Source organism: Muntiacus reevesi, chromosome 10, assembly GCF_963930625.1.
Source record: "Muntiacus reevesi chromosome 10, mMunRee1.1, whole genome shotgun sequence".
Taxonomy (NCBI): Eukaryota; Metazoa; Chordata; class Mammalia; order Artiodactyla; family Cervidae; genus Muntiacus; species Muntiacus reevesi.
The window spans coordinates 54,777,803-54,794,787 of record NC_089258.1 but is presented as its reverse complement, the minus strand read 5'-3'; positions in this window follow the sequence as shown (position 1 = coordinate 54,794,787).

The following is a 16,985-nucleotide window of genomic DNA, read 5'->3' as shown; positions in this document are numbered from 1 at the left end:
GATGATATATGTGATAAGGCTAGGCAAAGGGTTCAAGAAAAACTGGAGGCATGTGATACTTTATGTATGGTAGAGTAAAGAAATGTTATTCAAGAAGGGACTTGAATGAAGTGAGGGAGAGAGCTAAGGAAACTCATGATGGGGAGAACTGCTGGCAGCATGGGTGGGCCCTGCAGGAGAGCTGGCCCAGTGCTCTGACAAGTGGCCAAAGATTCCAGGGAGGGACGGCAAGCCGCTCCAGTATTCTTGCCTGGAGAATCCCACAGACAGAGGAGCCTGGAGGACAACAGTTCATGGGGTCACAAGAACTTAGTGACCAAATCATTATCACCACCACCAGTGAGGGGAGATGGGGAGGGGGAGCGTTTACCAGGGGGAGGTCACAGCGTGCTGGGCCTTGGAGGCCATCTATGAGCACTTAGGTCTCTGATGTGATCAGAAAATCCTAGAATATTTTAATCACATAATTTACGTGATCTCCCTTGTCCTGAAAGGCTGCTCCATGGTACAGAGGCCAGGCAAGCAGGAGACCCATCAGGAGCGTGTTTCCATTGACCATGTGAGGGACTAGAGTTGGTGGCAGTGGAGGGGGTGAGAAGATCACGTTATTAGAGCAGCAGGCTTTGCTGGTGGGTGTGGGGTGTATGCAAATGAAAAGAGCAAATGATGACTCTCAGGTTTTGACTGAAGAAGCTGGCTGGATAACAGTAAGATTGATTGAGATTTAGAACACTGGATGAGTGTCAGAAGCTTGGAGGGAGGGTAGGAATGGATAGCAAGAGTTCAGTTCTAGACATGGTAAGTTTTAGATGCTCGAAAAGCATTGTGAGGACATGTTGAAAAGACAGTTCTGTGTAAGTCTAGCTCCTAGAGGAGGAAATGGCAACCCACTCCAGTATTCTTGCCTGGAGAATTCCGTGGACAAAGGTGCCTGGCAGGCTATGGTCCATGGGGTTGCAAAGAGTCAGATAGACTGAGCGCAGTGCACAGAAGCACATGTAAGTCTGGTGTTCAAGGCTTTGATTGTGACAGGAGATGAAAATTTGGAAATCCTTATGGCTCAACGGTAAAGAATCTGCCTGCAGTGCAGGAACCACAGGAGACACGGATTCAATCCCTGGGTCAGGAAGATCCCCTGGAGGGGGAAATGGCAGCCCACTCTAGTATTCTTGCCCATGGACAGGGGAGCTTGGGGGGCTACAGTCTCTGAGGTCGCAAAGAATTGGATACAACTGAAGCAACTTAGCATGTACATCTTATAGACATGGCATTTAAGGTCAAGGAGTTGGTTGCAATCATCAAGGACTTGAGTATAGAATGAAAAAAACAGGGGTGGGCATGAGTCTTTAGCAAGGGAAGAAAGAGTGGCAGGTGCAGAAGGAAGAAAACCAAGAGCGTGGCCATCAGGCCAAGGATTGTGTTCACATCCTCTTAGGCGAGGAAGGCCCTTGTTCTCTGAGGTTATGCGTTTTCAGATCCATAGTGTTTTAGGTGCTCTGCTTGTTCTCAGTAAGAGACCACTAATGGGATAAAGCAACCAAACTGAAAAGACATAGAACTTTTCCAAGAATTTCAAATTGAGAAGTTACACTCATGCAGGTGATGCTAAGATTAATACCTATTGTAAAGCAAAATGCTCTTAAATATGCGATATGAATGACAACTTTTAATTAATCTTCATTCTATCACACCATATCATGTGAAGACCTCTCTGTCCTCTTGGAGCACATGCTTCAAGTCCCTAAATGTAAGTGTACCTGAATAATAGAGCAAGGGCGCTGGGCTTGGAAGCCAATGACATTGACAGAAACTGAGGATGGCTACATTTGAGGATCACTTTTTAATAATTAATAATCACTATTTTAATTTTTTCCTTTTTTTTCCCCGTCCTTTTCCTCCTCCCTCCCTTCTTTCCTTTAAATTTTTTTTTTTTTAATTTTTTGGCCACAGCTGCTTTTTAAAGTCCATTCAATTTTTAGTTATGACTCACAGGGACTGCTTCTCTTTCACAGTGGAGAGTGACTTGATACATGTGGTCATAAAAATCTATGTTAGTCCCTAAACATCAAGCAGATCTAAACTGTCAAAAATGAAGGAAGAAGTGAAACATTTGGGACTTTAAGAAACGACAGCATATTCAAATTAAATATATGTGTGTGTGTTGTGTGCGTGTGTATGTGTACACACACACACACACTCACTCACATAGGCACATACATACATTTACCTCTTTATCTAGAACATATGAACTTGCAGATTTTTATGCCAAGCCATACGTTTCTGTCTGGCATCATATGGCTCACATTTGATGAAAACTATCCAGTCTTGTGGTGTGCTTCTTTGTTACATATTATCTAACTCCTATGAGTGAGAATTCCCATTAGCTCAAGGAGGAAAAAAAGAAATGCTATAATGATCCCCTTGCAGTTTGTTTTGGGGGAGTGAAGGATGTGAAAACTTGGTGGAAACACACAAAAATTCACGTCATAGTAATGACTGGATGGCTCTGACATAACCAGTATTTTTGGTGGTATTTTATATTTTAATTCATGACTTTACACTAAACAAGATCCCAAAGTGGGAAAACATTGTGGTAAAATTCCTTGATTTTAAATATAGCGGGCAGCTGGAAAGAGAGTGCAAATGTGTGTGCTGACGTGAGGGGTGTGTGAGGAGCATTCAGCTGTGAGTATTTTTGCTAACTATCTGCAAACTGTATAGTGCACATACCGTGGGAGACAGACCATAAAGCTGTAGGCTCTCACCACCTAATGGGTGAATTTCATGGGGAATCTCGAAAATAATTCTCATAGACAGCACGGGCGGCTCATCTAAAGAACTGTTTTGGCTAACACTGATTCCTCTTCCTTTCATTTGGGAAATCAAATATTGGACTTAGCCTCAAAAGTAGATCATATTCTGGGTGGCCCCAGGGAAAAAGCTGAAGAGGTTTTTTTTTTTTTTTTGTTTTTGTTTTTTTTCCATTTTATTTTCTTGGCAGCCAAGGAATTCTAAAATTTGTTCCCAGATTCTTAGTAGGATGGTGCCCATGGCAGATGGGGGTCACTAAATGAATAAGCTCACCAGGTCACTGCAGCCCAGGCATTCTGTCCCGGCTCACAATTTTGAGTCACTGTTACAGGCAGATTTATATAGTTTTGGCACAGAGGGAGAATATATAGGTGACCTGTCACCACGGTACAAGTTCCTTGGTTAAAGAAGGGCTGTGACTGGAAGGGAAGCTGAGTGTCCAATGCTCCCTGCCCTGGAAGGGAAGGTATGTATGCGTCTACTCAGCCTCCCGGGTCATCTCAGTACTCAGACGTGAGCAGCTGCCCGGTTCTCCTGGCAGAGCCTCCCTCCCAGAACAGTGTCCATGCCCGACAGCCAATGCCTTGGTCATGAGCTACCTGTCCACCATTTTGGGATATTATCAGAATTATCAGAATCAAACCCTCTTTATATTTCAAGTGAATGTCCCGAGCTGCCCTCAACCAAGTGGGATATAAAAGATTCTGTTGGCACCGTGCATTTTATGTACCCTAAATAATACCATGCCCACGTGCATGCTTAGTCATGCCGACTCTTGGTGACCCTATGGACTGTAGCCCACCAGGCTCCTCTAGCCATGGAATTTTCCAGGCAAGAATACTGGAGTGGGTTGCCATTTCCTCCTTGAAGGGATCTTTCTGACCCGGGCATCCAACCCACGTCTCCTGCATCTCCTGCATTAGCAGTCAGATTCTTTACCACTGAGCCACCTGGAAGCCCCTAAATAAAAACATGGGCAAAATTGACACAGTTATGGCAAGCTTAACTCAAATTGGTTTTCTACTATGCTACTGAGCAATAATAATATATAGAAAACATCTTAATTTCCAGGCTGTAAGAATGTCAACCCTAGTATTTCTTTGAGGACATTTGATACTTTTAATTTTTACTCTTTTTTCTTCTTTAGTCCAACTAGTCATTGTATATAGAGTGTTTGTGGGTTGTTTTTCCAAATTATTGAAAGTTGCTTTTCATTGTGCTGATATATTAGGAAAGTGTTTTAATAATTTTTTCTTACTGACACAGAGCTGATTTACAAGGTTGTGTTAGCTTCAGGCATACAGAACAGCGATTCCGTTATGCAGATATTTGTTTTAGAGTTATTTTCCCTTGTAGAGTATTACAGAATATTGAGTAGAGTTCCCTGTGCTATACAGTAGGTCCTTTTTGGTTATCTATTTTATATATAGTAGTGTGTATGTATTAATCCCAACCTGCTAGGAGAGTGTTTCAAATGAATCTTCACGACCAGAGAAATGAGAAATATCTGGTGAACTAAAAGAAGAGAACTATTTGAAAGAACATTTTCTAAAAGCCCACTTGCCTTGGAGCATCTGATGAAACAACTGTGTATGTGTATACATGGGCAGGTGCACAAAAACTCAGGCAGAAATAGATGCACACTCAGGGAGGTGATTTTCCACTTGAAAGAGAATAAAAAAAGCTAGCAACATCCAGATGTTATAATTCTGTTCCCAGTGATACTACTGGCAGCTTTGGTTCTCCAGGGGAAAAAAAGGGAGCACACCTCTCGTGTGCTAAAATATTGGAGAAGGACTGAAGCTGATTCCTGGCTGTGCTTCACACTGAGTGCTTTACACAGAGCAGAAGCCCAATTAATGCCTGTGGAATTGAATTTATTGAATTGCTCTGAAGGGAAAAGAGGACTCAAGGGACTTGGAGCCTTCAAGAGTATATTGCAAGAGGTTTGGTTTCAAGCAGAGACTAAAATTTTAATCTCTGGATTTGTCTGTTGGGCAATGGAGATACATATCTCGAATGAGAAACAAATAACAAATACACCTATTGGAACTGCTGAACATTTGGTTTGCTCAGTGAAATACCATGAACCATTTATATATAATGTTTGAAAGAAAATGCTAGTTTCTAACCATGACACTATTATAACACACCTTGGGCCCAAATTTATTTTCCTTTAGATTTTTATGAATTTTGGAAAGATGAGAGCTAGGAAAAATGATAGAAAATGGTATGTATTTTTAATGATTTATGACTCCTAATGGGAAAATTTTATCCGATAAATTTAAATTTGAATTAATTTAAAATGCCCAAATAATTTTGCACTGGTAAAATAGAGGCTTCTTTAAAATGTTCCCATAAATCTATGATATTACAATCTTTCTCAGATTTTGAAGATAAACATATTTAGGTTGTGATAAAATATGAAAAATTTCAACATGATAGTTGTTATTTTCATAAAACTGTGTGTGTAAGGACATCTCTTAGATAAATTAATTATAGGAATAAATACTATAACCAATATAAAATGAAATACTGGAAAACTTGCTCTAAATTTTTTAAAAGATCAGTGGGGAAAAATAAGATTTTATTCTAACAAAATATGCAGGGTCATTGATGAAATACCATTAGAATCCCACATACAAAGAAAAGGAATTGAGTAAAATTTGTTTAAAGAATTTTGTTATTTTTCTCTTATACACTTTACCCTATATTTTTCTTTATGTATTTCTCTAATTCTGATAGCTATTAAATGCTGTTTTTGAATCTGTAAGCAAATGACTACTAAAGGGGAAATAGAATTTTTCTCCCTGTTTTAAAGACACATATATGTTCCTCCATACCTAATTTCTCACTTCTCAGATATCACGCAGATCTAGGATTTGTCTTTTAATAAATCTAGTAATTTCAGTTCAAATGAAATAAAAATTTGGAAACCACAAACATGTTATTACTAAACAATGTGCTATAAAAACAAACCATGGATCAACAAGAAATCAAAGAGGAAATCATAAAATACTTTGTAATAAATGAAAATGGAAACATAACTGTCCAAAATCTACCGGATACGGCAAAAGTGATTCAAAGAGGGAAGTTTTTAGTGATACAGTCCTACCTTGACAAATGAGGAAAATCTCAAATAAACAACTCAACCTACCATCTAAGGGAATTAGAAAAACAAGAATAAACAAAGTCCAAAGCCAACAGAAGGGAGGGAACAATAGAAATCACAGAGGAAATATATAAAATAGAGGACCCCCCTCCCAGAACAATAGAATAAAGATCAATGAAACTAATATCCGATTTTTAAAAAAGATAAACAAAATTCATAAACCTTTAGTCAGGCTTATCAAAAATAAAAGGTAGAGATCCAATTAAACAGAGTAATAAATAAAAGAGGAGAAATAACAACTGATACCACAGAGACACAAATAATCAGAAGAGACTACTACCAACAGTTATATGCCAACAGACTGAACAACCTAGAAGAAATGAACAAATTTCTAGAAAGATACAACCTACCAAGACTGAATCAAGAAGAAACGCAATTTGAACAGACTGATCACTAGTAGTAAAATTGAATTTGTAATAAAAGTACTCCCAGGTGAAGTGATTGGCCTCCAACTAATGGAAATAAATGAAAAAAAAAAAAAAATCTACCAGAACTGACTGGATAGACCTTGGAAGGGCTCTTGGATAAAGTAAAAAAAAAAAAAAAAAAAAAAGAAGTACTCCTAGGAAACAAAAAGTCTGGGACCAGTTGCAATAACATGGATGAACTTAAAATACTATGCTTAGTGAAGTAATTCAGACAAAAAGACAAGCAGTCTACGTTATCATTATATATGAAATTAAAAAAAAAATAAAACAAAGGAATGTATATTTTAAAACAGAAACAGACCTATAGATACTGAGAACAAATCAGTGGTTACCAGTAGGGAGAGGGACGGGTAGCGGCAAGAGAGGGCAGGAGATTAAGACACACAAACTACTACACATAAAATTAATGAGCTACAAGGATATATTGTACAGCACAGGGAAATATATCCATTATTTGTAATAACTGGAGAATAATCACTAAAATATTGAATTACTATGTAAGACAGTTGAAACTAATATAGTATTGTAAATCAACTGTATTTCAATTAAACAAAAATAATAAAAAATTATTATGAGATGAATAGAAACAGTATAGAAAGTAACTTATGAAAATTTCACAGATTTCTAATTATTTTCTTAGAAAAATAATAGCCCCATAATTGTATTATTTTTATATCAAATCTTTGAAACTATTTAGCATAAATATTTAAACATGTAGAAAACCAAGTCTCACTTACAACAAATAATACTGTGAAAGTAATAAGTTGCTACATCACTTTTTTGGCAATGTAACCTCACAGAAGAGATTTCTTTTTGATTAAGGAATAAAAGGTAAATGATACATTAAAGAGTGTCTGATCACTTAGTGACTGCTTCATCTTTTCAGTTGAATGTTCATTCCTTTGAATCAGTAAACAACAAAATAAGTCATTTCAGTGTCTTCAAAACACTACTTGTATTGAACATATACAAATAAAATATATTTAGTGGTGACTATTTTGAAATATTATAAGCCAAGTTTGGGCACTTGGAACCACATACACAGGACCTATGAAAAACATTAAAGTAGGATTACCACAAAGAGTTGGTTTACTTGATGGCTCAGTCTGTAAAGAATCCACCTGCAATGCAGGAGACCCAGTTTCGATCCCTGGGTTGGGAAAATCCCCTGGAGGAGGGCATGGCAACCCACTCCACTATTTTTGCCTGCAGAATCCCCATGGACAGAGGAGCCGGGTGGGCTGCAGTCCATGAGATCGCAAAGAGTCAGACACGACTGAGCAACTAAACAGCACAACTGCACCACAAAGAATATTTACTTCCCCAACAGAAATAGTTTGTTCTGATATCATTTGGGTTATATGAAAACCTTTAGACCTCTCCATTAAGAAAGAAGATTGCCAACAAGCTGAATAAGTTGGAAGTTTTGCATTTCCTGATTGGAACCTATAACAAGATAGATTTCTATGTGACTAGACAATATTTTACCAGTTATGAAGACTTGTATCAGAAAAGATGATATGTCAGAAGCCTTTCCCATTCTTTTCTTGTTAATACAAAGAAGAAGTTTAATGGGTGGGAAAAAAATATCAACAGGCTTTAGATAAAATTAGGGATTCCCTGGTGGTTCAGATGGTAAAGCCTCTGCCCACAATGCGGGAGACCCAGATTCAATCCCTGGGTCAGGAAGATCCCCTGGGGAGGGAAATGGCAACCCACTCCAGTACTCTTGCTTAGAAAATTCCATGGATGGAGGAGCCTGGTGGGCTACAGTCCATGGGGTTGCAAAGAGTCAGACATGACTGAGCGATTTCACTTTCTTTCTTTCTTTTCTTTATATAAAATATTGCAGAGATGAGAAAAATGTAAAAAAAAAAACAAAAAACCCAGTGAAAAACCTCAACTGAGGCATTGGAATTGGGTAGCAATTGTATTAGCCATTGATAAAACTGCATGTATGTGTGTGTGTGGGGGGGGGGGGTTTAACCATAGACAAATTGGCTTATCCTCCACTGCTTTTTCAAAGATTATATTTAAAAACAAGTGATGCTGTATCACTGAATATTTTTCACATCAACTTCCTTTTCCATTTTCTCCTTTCAGTGAAGTTGGATTGCATGAAGAAAATGAAGTTGCTTTACTTGATTTTATCAGCTGGAAGCAAAGGAAGGACAAATTTCTAACAGATCCTCAGTCATTGACTGTACTTTTAGAGAAATAGAATTGTTGGTTAGTCATAAGACCACCAAGTTGCTCTAATATAATGATAATTTTGGTAAGTATTTTGACGGAAGTGTGTGCAAAGTCAGGGAAAGTCTTGTAAGCCCATTTTTGATGAAAGTATAACCATATGCTTATTGACTAAGGTAAGATAAAAGATGAGAGTGGGGGAAAGAATGAATAAATTTCATCATGGGGATAATGCTGGAAGCACTAGAGTGTCCCAAGTGGTTCAGTGGTAAAGACTCCACTTGCCAATGAAGGAGACGCAGGAGACATACATGGTTTTGATTACTGGGTCAGGAAGATCCCCTGGAGGAGGAAATGGCATCCTGCTCCAGCATTCTTGCCTGGGAAATCCCATGGACAGAGTAGCCTGGTGGGCTACAGTCCCTGGGGTCACAAAAGAGTTGGACATGACTGAGCATGCACACATTAAAGCACTAGAATATGCCAAAATCAATAAGGTTACTAAATATGTTCTTTACAAAAATGTAGTGATATCTGTGTAGCATAGAAGTGTGGCCAATATTTGACTGGCACAGAAGTTTTCCTTGTCCAGTAGTGCTTCTTCAAACACTTGAAAGAAGGTAATACTTAATGTCTCCAGTGACCTTGCTATTTTCAGATTTAGATGGTCAGCTCTAAGAATCAAAGTCCTCAATCAAAGTTATGAATTTTGTTCTTGAAGCACAAGCAAAGCCATGAGAAAACTAAGATGCTTCTGAATTTTAACAAAGAATCAGTATCATAGGAATGCTAAGTTTAAACATGGATGTGATATATGTTTGGTTCCTATGAATTAGCTCAGAAGAGACTAGTAGGACACAGCTGCTTATAAGTATGTTCCTGGATTCACTTAGCTAAGAATAATGATGGAGGAGCTCTTCTTTTGACTAATAGTGCATCCCCTGTTCTTTAGTATCTTCCTACTAATACTTCGGCCACCTGATGTGAAGAACTGACTCATTGGAAAAGACCCTGATGCTGAGAAAGATTGAAGGCAGGAGGAGAAGGGGACAACGGAGGATGAGATGGTTGGATGGCATCACTGACTCAATGGACTTGAGTTTGAGCAAGCTCTGGGAGTTGGTGATGGACAGGGAAGCCTGGCATGCTGCAGTCCATGGGGTCACAAAGAGTCAGATATGACTAAACGACTGAACTGGACTGAACTAATATTTGTGTCAAAGCTGAAACAGAGATCTATGGGGGAAATGGGGAGAATATTGGGAGATGCTGGGAAGAACCATTCCACTCAAACATTTCATATGTGTCAAAATAATTTGTTTGAAATGCTGAATTCTGTACATTGAAATCCTAGGCTACAGATGTGGGGACAGAACTAGTTAAAAATAGTTAACCAGCTTTGACACTGGCAGGCAGAAAGAGAGAAGAACTATGAGCTTAAAGTGAAACCCTCTGGAAGAATGAGAACTTTTCAGGAGGAGGATGTCAGGGTGAAAGAAGGAGTCCTGGAGAAGAACAAAAGCTGCCCAAGGTGTGTTAGCAGGAATTTGCATTTCTGAAAGATTACTTCCAGGAAGAGTGTTCCCCCCATTATGGACATGGATGTGGGGTCTCTTATGCTGGTGTTTAACAGTTGGAACTCATCATCCAACAGGTCTGTGACCCACAAATTATTACTGCCAGGCAGAGTCCTTTGGCATGGAGGAGAGTAGATGTGCAGGCTGACTCTAGCAGAGGACCTGATCAGCTGGTGTCTGTTTAGAGACCACACTCCTCTAGAAAGCCAAACTCAGCTGCCGTGGCAGCGAATAATAGGAGCTGGAAACCATAAATCTTAGTCTTCCACTCATTTCAGCATCCAGTTAACTTGTTCACTTTGAAAGAGACAACCCAGGCCTCTCTGCCCTTCAAAAGGAACTTCACTCTTCACGTGTGTATTTCGCATGTTCCAGGGCTCCAGAATGTTCATGCAATATTTTCCCATCTGGTTTTAAGATACGTCTGGGGCAAAGTTGGAACTTGCCATTTTTTGAGATGAAAAACAGAAGCTAAATTTTAATTATCAGAAATATCAGGGTGTTTTTGAGAACACTGTTCTCCATATCCGTGAAACTTTTCTGTTCTTTTAAAAATCCTCATGTGATAGTTCAGAAAGACGAATTTTAATTTTAAAAGGGATCACAATGAGCTTATTCAATACTTTCATTTTATAGGCAATGAAATTGAGGTCTAGAGGGATTAAGTGACTTGCCTTAGGTCATTTTCATAAAAGTGGAAAAAAAAAAAAGTCCTGAACTAATTCTCTAGATTTTAGATTGAGTGAAATTAAAAAAAAAAAAAAAAAAAAGACTAGTTTTTAAAAATTCACTTTCTAACAAGTCACTCACTTCATCTCCCCAAGTTCAAAGCTTGCTCTCTTTCCTGTTCCATATCCCCTTGATCCAGAATTTGGCTCTAAGGAGAAGGGGGAGGGGAGTCTAGTGAAGAGTATACTCCTTTCCATGCTACTTACATTTTCAACACAGCAGGAATAATAACAGAAATACAATTTTGCAGTGAGAAGGTCAAGGAGTGCACTTATGAAGAAAAAAACACCTTTAAACAAGCCAAAGAAAACAGGGGTATGTAACAGATTTTGCTAATGGGGTCATGATTAAATAAATCAGAGTTTGAGGTAGGCACAGACACACACGCACACACACAGCCCGCCCACAAGAGCAGATATAAAGAATATAGTCTGATAGGTAATGTCACACAGGCAGGAACAAAATACTGGGTGTCTGGGAAGATGAGTGTGTAGTAAATGATGTTGTTTAGACTTTGCTGCATGGCTGTGTGTGCTGAATTATTTCCAAGGAGAATAGCTAATAATAAATAAATTACTTGGGATCCTATTTATAGTTTGATTCAGTAAAGACATTTATTATGTTCTTTTTGGGAATGACTTAAACCTTTTTAAATGTCAAAATTTGTAAAAATGCTCACTTTGTTCAGGCTCTCCCTGAAGGTCACAGAGTAGCCAGATCGACACCTACTTGTAAAATGCATCCACCTTATTTCCACAGACTCCACTGACAGGGAATGAAATCTAACACAGTTAATAAGCATTTATTAATTTAACAGCTCATGTTACTATGTGAAACCTAACCTCCCACTTATTAGGATGAAATGCGTGTGTTATTAGAAATTACATTATAGGTCAAGCAGAATAAAGCCCCATACAATATTCTCACTGAGTAAATAAATATTTGTGGATTGACTTTTTAAAGGAGATATCAATTGAAACAAGTGATTAAGGTTGACAATGGAATTGTACAAATGACCCTAACGAAAGAATTTTCTAATTGGTTTCATGTTTGTGGACATCAACCCTGTTTGCAACTGAGGGTATAAAGATTCATGCCTTACAAACGAGAGATGCCTGTAATTAGATGCAAATAATCCTCAGTTACCTAGTCTTTGGCATCTGTGAATTCTGACAGATCATTCTATCTTCAACTGGGGAAAGTTCTAATTTTCCTCTTTTTTAAAAACTGCCACTGACTTGGTGACTGTTGACTTGGCAAAGCTCCTAACCAGATCCCAGATAAAAACCACCCATTTACGAAACATCAAATCTTCTTCTGCAGCTTTGGATTAAGGATTTTAACCTTAAAAAAAGTTCTACTTCCAAACCCCCTTCTCTTTGTAAATACGATAAACCCATGACTATTTGGCTCATACTCTCTGACAGGAGTAAGATAATGTCACTCTTCAAATAAGTTCTTACTTATTGGTTACCTTTTGATGGGTTTATCGGCTGCCAGCAAATAGCGGATAACTATTTTGGTGAAGCCAGTCATGCCAGGCCTGTAAATGAACATCTGCGTGTGTGGAGCCTGAGCATGTCACAGGGAGGTCTCCATGGCACTGACATTTGACAGAATTAGAGCCACCCTGATGCTTTTGTCCCAAAGAGTCGAACATGGCTTAGCTCCTGAACTCCTCAGCCCTTACATATTTAGGGTGCGATGTGTTACTTCTTAATCTGATGACCAGTCCATTTTTAAGCTTAGATTAAAGGGTGATGTTACTATGTCGTCAGGAGCTTTGAAATTGGTAATGAGACCAATGCTCATATTTGATTAACTGAGATCATCTCATTAGCCAAAAGTGTTAGACATTTATAGTTGGTGGCATTTACTTTGTAGGATCTCCAGTTTAAAAACTTTCTTGCAATCTGCTAAAATCTATTGTTTTAACTTCTCAAAAATTATGCAGGACTAATGAGCCTTTTCCCTTCCTACATTTAAAATATGTTACATTTTCTGCTTCTTTATTGGTATTTTATAAGCAATAAACATGCTTTCCTCTATGTACATTACATATTTTTAAAGGGGTAAAAAATGATAAAGTATTTCAAAAGTTTTAATGAAACATTAGGGAGAGGTTTGTATTATGTAAGACTGACTTGTGTTGCTAAACTATTTTAACCTATAGCCTGCTTTCTTATTCTGATTAAGCATTTATCAAGCCTAATACAAATTAATCGTAGAAGTAAGACCAAATATGAACCAAAGGTTTTCCCTTTTGCGTTCACAAAACCACTTCATGTAGGATTATTAGTTTCATAAAATCACAAATATAAATGTCAATGAACTTTATATGATGTAGACTGTGGGCTTCCTAGGTGGCTCAGTGGTAAAGAATCTGCCTGCCAATGCAGGAGTTACAGGAGACACAGGTGCAATACCTGGGTTGTGAAGATCCCCTGGAGTAGGAAATAGCAACCCACTCCAGTGTTTTTGCCTGGAACATTTCATGGACAGAATAGCCTAGTGGGCTGCAGTCCATGGGGTTGCAAAGAGTTGGATACAACTGAAAACACACACACAAAAATGAAACTGCTAGTGGCAAAAATTTTTGCATACATTGGCATTTAATTTGGAACCTCCAAACAATTGATGGGTCCTAAGAGAAACAAGAGGTAAATAATATCTGCTTTCATATTTTTCCAAATGTGTTCTAAATGTCTAAAATTCATTAGTGATATTATTGTGGGGAAATGTTCAAGTCTTTTTTGCTGCTGCTGCTAAGTTGCTTCAGTCGTGTCCGACTCTGAGTGACCCCATAGATGGAGCCCCAGGCTCCCCTGTCCCTGGGGCTCTCCAGGCAAGAACACTGGAGTGGGTTGCCATTTCCTTCTCCAATGCATGAAAGTGAAAAGTGAAAGTGAAGTCGCTCAGTCGTGTCCAACTCTTAGCGACCCCATGGACTGCAGCCCACCAGGCTCCTCCGTCCACAAGATTTTCCCTGCAAGAGTACTGGAGTGGGGTGCCATTGCCTTCAGGTATACAATTGTTGGGGACAGAAAAACACAAAATGAGTTCAAAGTGTGATTTAATCAATAGGATTAGAGTTGCTCTATGTATTTACTTTGAGTTACATGAGAATGTAGACATCAATTCTTACATTGATAGAACATTTTTTTTTGTCATTTGAAATTCATTTTTATTCAACCTTTTAATTTTAGCATGCTTCAATGTATTTATAATAAATGAGAGTACATATAAACCTTCCAGAACATCTCTGGGAATACGGAATTATATTAATAACACTCTTAATGTCATTTATTTGACATGGGATCTGATTATGCCATTAAAGATCTAGTTCCTCTGATACTCACACAGGGATTAGAAATAACTGAATTGAGGAAACATCCCAGAAATGAGGAATAGTTATTTTTAAATTAAATGGTAGAATTCACACTTTTTAAATGGTACACTTCACAGTTCCTCCTTTTCAGGAAAGTTAAATCTTGTTTGAGAGGAAATTCATATATTCATGATAAATTAGAAAACAATTTGGAAGCAATCTATATAATTTATTGAGAGCTGAAGGATGTAGGTGTCATTCTGAGGCAATTTGGAACCTGAGCAAAATCGTTGCGAGCTGGTGTTGGTTCAGGCAAACTCCATGGAGGGGGCAAATCTTGTGAGTGTTAAGGATGAGTAGGACTGTCATTAGTAGAGACTGGAAGAAGAAGACCAGAAGTCAAGATAAATGTCAGCTTATCAGGGGGCAAACCTGGCCATGAGCGTTGAGCAGAGGCAAAGCGCTCTCCGTTGAACACTCTGAGATTGAAAGTGTAAGTGGAGCCTATTCATACAGGTCCTTGAGGCTGGATGCTGAGTTCAGCTCAGTGTTGTCCCGCTCTTTGCCACCCAGTGGACTGTAGCCCACCAGGCTCCTCATGGGGTTTCCCAGGCACGAATCCTAGAGTAGGTTGCCGTTTCCTCCCAACCCAGGGATTGAGCCTGCATCTCCTACACTGGCAAGCGAATTCTTTACCCCTGAGCCATTCGGGAAGCCCCGAGGCTGGATGGAGGGTTTTAAATTTGTTCCAGATGTAAAAAGAAGCCAATATAGATGGTTAGCAAAGAGAATACATATTAATAGTAAACAGGACTGCATTGCGAACCTGGATACCAGCATGAGATAAAATGGTGTCATTCAGGAACCAGGTGGTCAAATGTCAAAAATAAGAAATGAAGTGGTGATGGTACAAAGTGTTTTTGCTTGTTGGTAGCAGCTTTATTTTCAACAGTGAAAACCCAGAAAGAACCTAAACACTCAGGAAAAAGCTGAACAAATAAACTAAAAGTGGCACATCCAAAGATAAGAAAAGAGATGAGTTACTTCTATGCATCACTGATGAATCTTAAATACTTACTAACAAAAGAGGTCAGAAGAAAAAACAGTGAACAGTTTATGGTTACAATTAGATAAATTCAAGAAAATGCAAAAGTAGAGTGGTGCTCATATGATGTGGGAACAGAGAAACCAACAGGACCTTTATGGAGAACACATATTAGGTCTTAGTAGCTAAACAGGTGTGGGGTGAGAAAGAGATGCAATAGAGGTGACTGCAAGTGATGCCACTCAGGGAAGCAGGGTAACATGGGAGCCATGAACAGAAATGAGAAGCTGACCAGGGACTCGTTTCTGATGATCGCATACTCTCAAGCTTGACTTCACAAACCTGACCACCTGATTGAACACATTCTGTGAATAACTGAAAATGAGTTAAGGGTAAAAGTTTGGGTAGAAACTGCAGGTTTTATTATGAGCACGTAAGTGACCACTGAAATGGCAAGAATAGCTGATCAATCTAACCTTTAGGAATTCTACAGTAGATACAGAATGGGAAAACAACAGGTCCTGCTGATGACACAGGGAACTATATTCAATATCCTGTGATAAATCATAATGTAAAAGAATATTTAAAAATAACATTATATATATAAAAAACTGAATCACCCTGTTGTACAGCAGTAATTAACACAGCGTTGTAAATCAACTATACTTCAAAAAAATAAGTCAGAAGGAAAAAAAAGAGAGAACTAGTAGAAAGACAAGCAAAACTGGAGATAAAGAAAGAGAAAAACAAGAAAGATATTTGAAGAGCTAAGGGGTGCCAAGGAAGAGATAGCTAAGAACAAGATGGTCATTTTGTCAGAAGTTGCAAGGATGGGGAATATAAAGAAATGCTGTCTGGATTTAAGGTTCCTTATTTGTCCTTGAGAGATTGTAAAAAAAAAAAAAAGCTTAAAAGGGTTGACTGGGGAAGGGATCATTTAGCACAAATGTTAATCTCTTAAGATAGCAAGGTTTCAATTTATATTTTCAATGCATTTTTCTCCTATTAGGGAAATGAGTAAACCAACTCACTTCTCAGTTTGTTTCTTACAGGAATTTAGCAGTACGGCTGAACTAATTTAAGTTTTTGAGCTTATGAACAGCTGCAACCTTGTATTTAAATTTCATCTGCTCTCTGTCCTACTTAATGTTCCAGTAACAATCCATCTTACTTTCAAGTCTGACAATTTCATAAGGGTATTGACCACCCACAGAGAGTATGCCTTCAAAAGGGAAAGCCCTTTAAGAGCTGTGTTGAGTGAAGCAAAAATGCTTAGATTGTAGTCAATACTATTAGAACTGAACTGGGATAAGGGTGCAGTGATTCAGAAGAATTAGTTCCAATATTTTACTGATGCTTCAGGAAAGCAATAGCATCCAGGGAAACAATAGAATTGAGAGTTTTGTGATGGTCATTGGGATACTGAGCTCTGTAGTCCTCACTATAGAATTTCACTGAAAATGCAGTTAAACACATAGAACTGAAAACTGCACCAACTCTTTAGACACTGAAGATTTTCCAGATAAATGGTTCAGGTTTCTTTAAGTAAGAATAATGGGCAGGACTATATTCTACTTGGTTTATATAGAGACTTTTGAAAAGAATTGTTTGTTGTTTGATTTTTTTCCTAATAATAGACTAGAGCATAGGTTAGTTTTACACATTAGAATATGTGGCTGGAGTTTAACAAACTTAAATGCAAAAC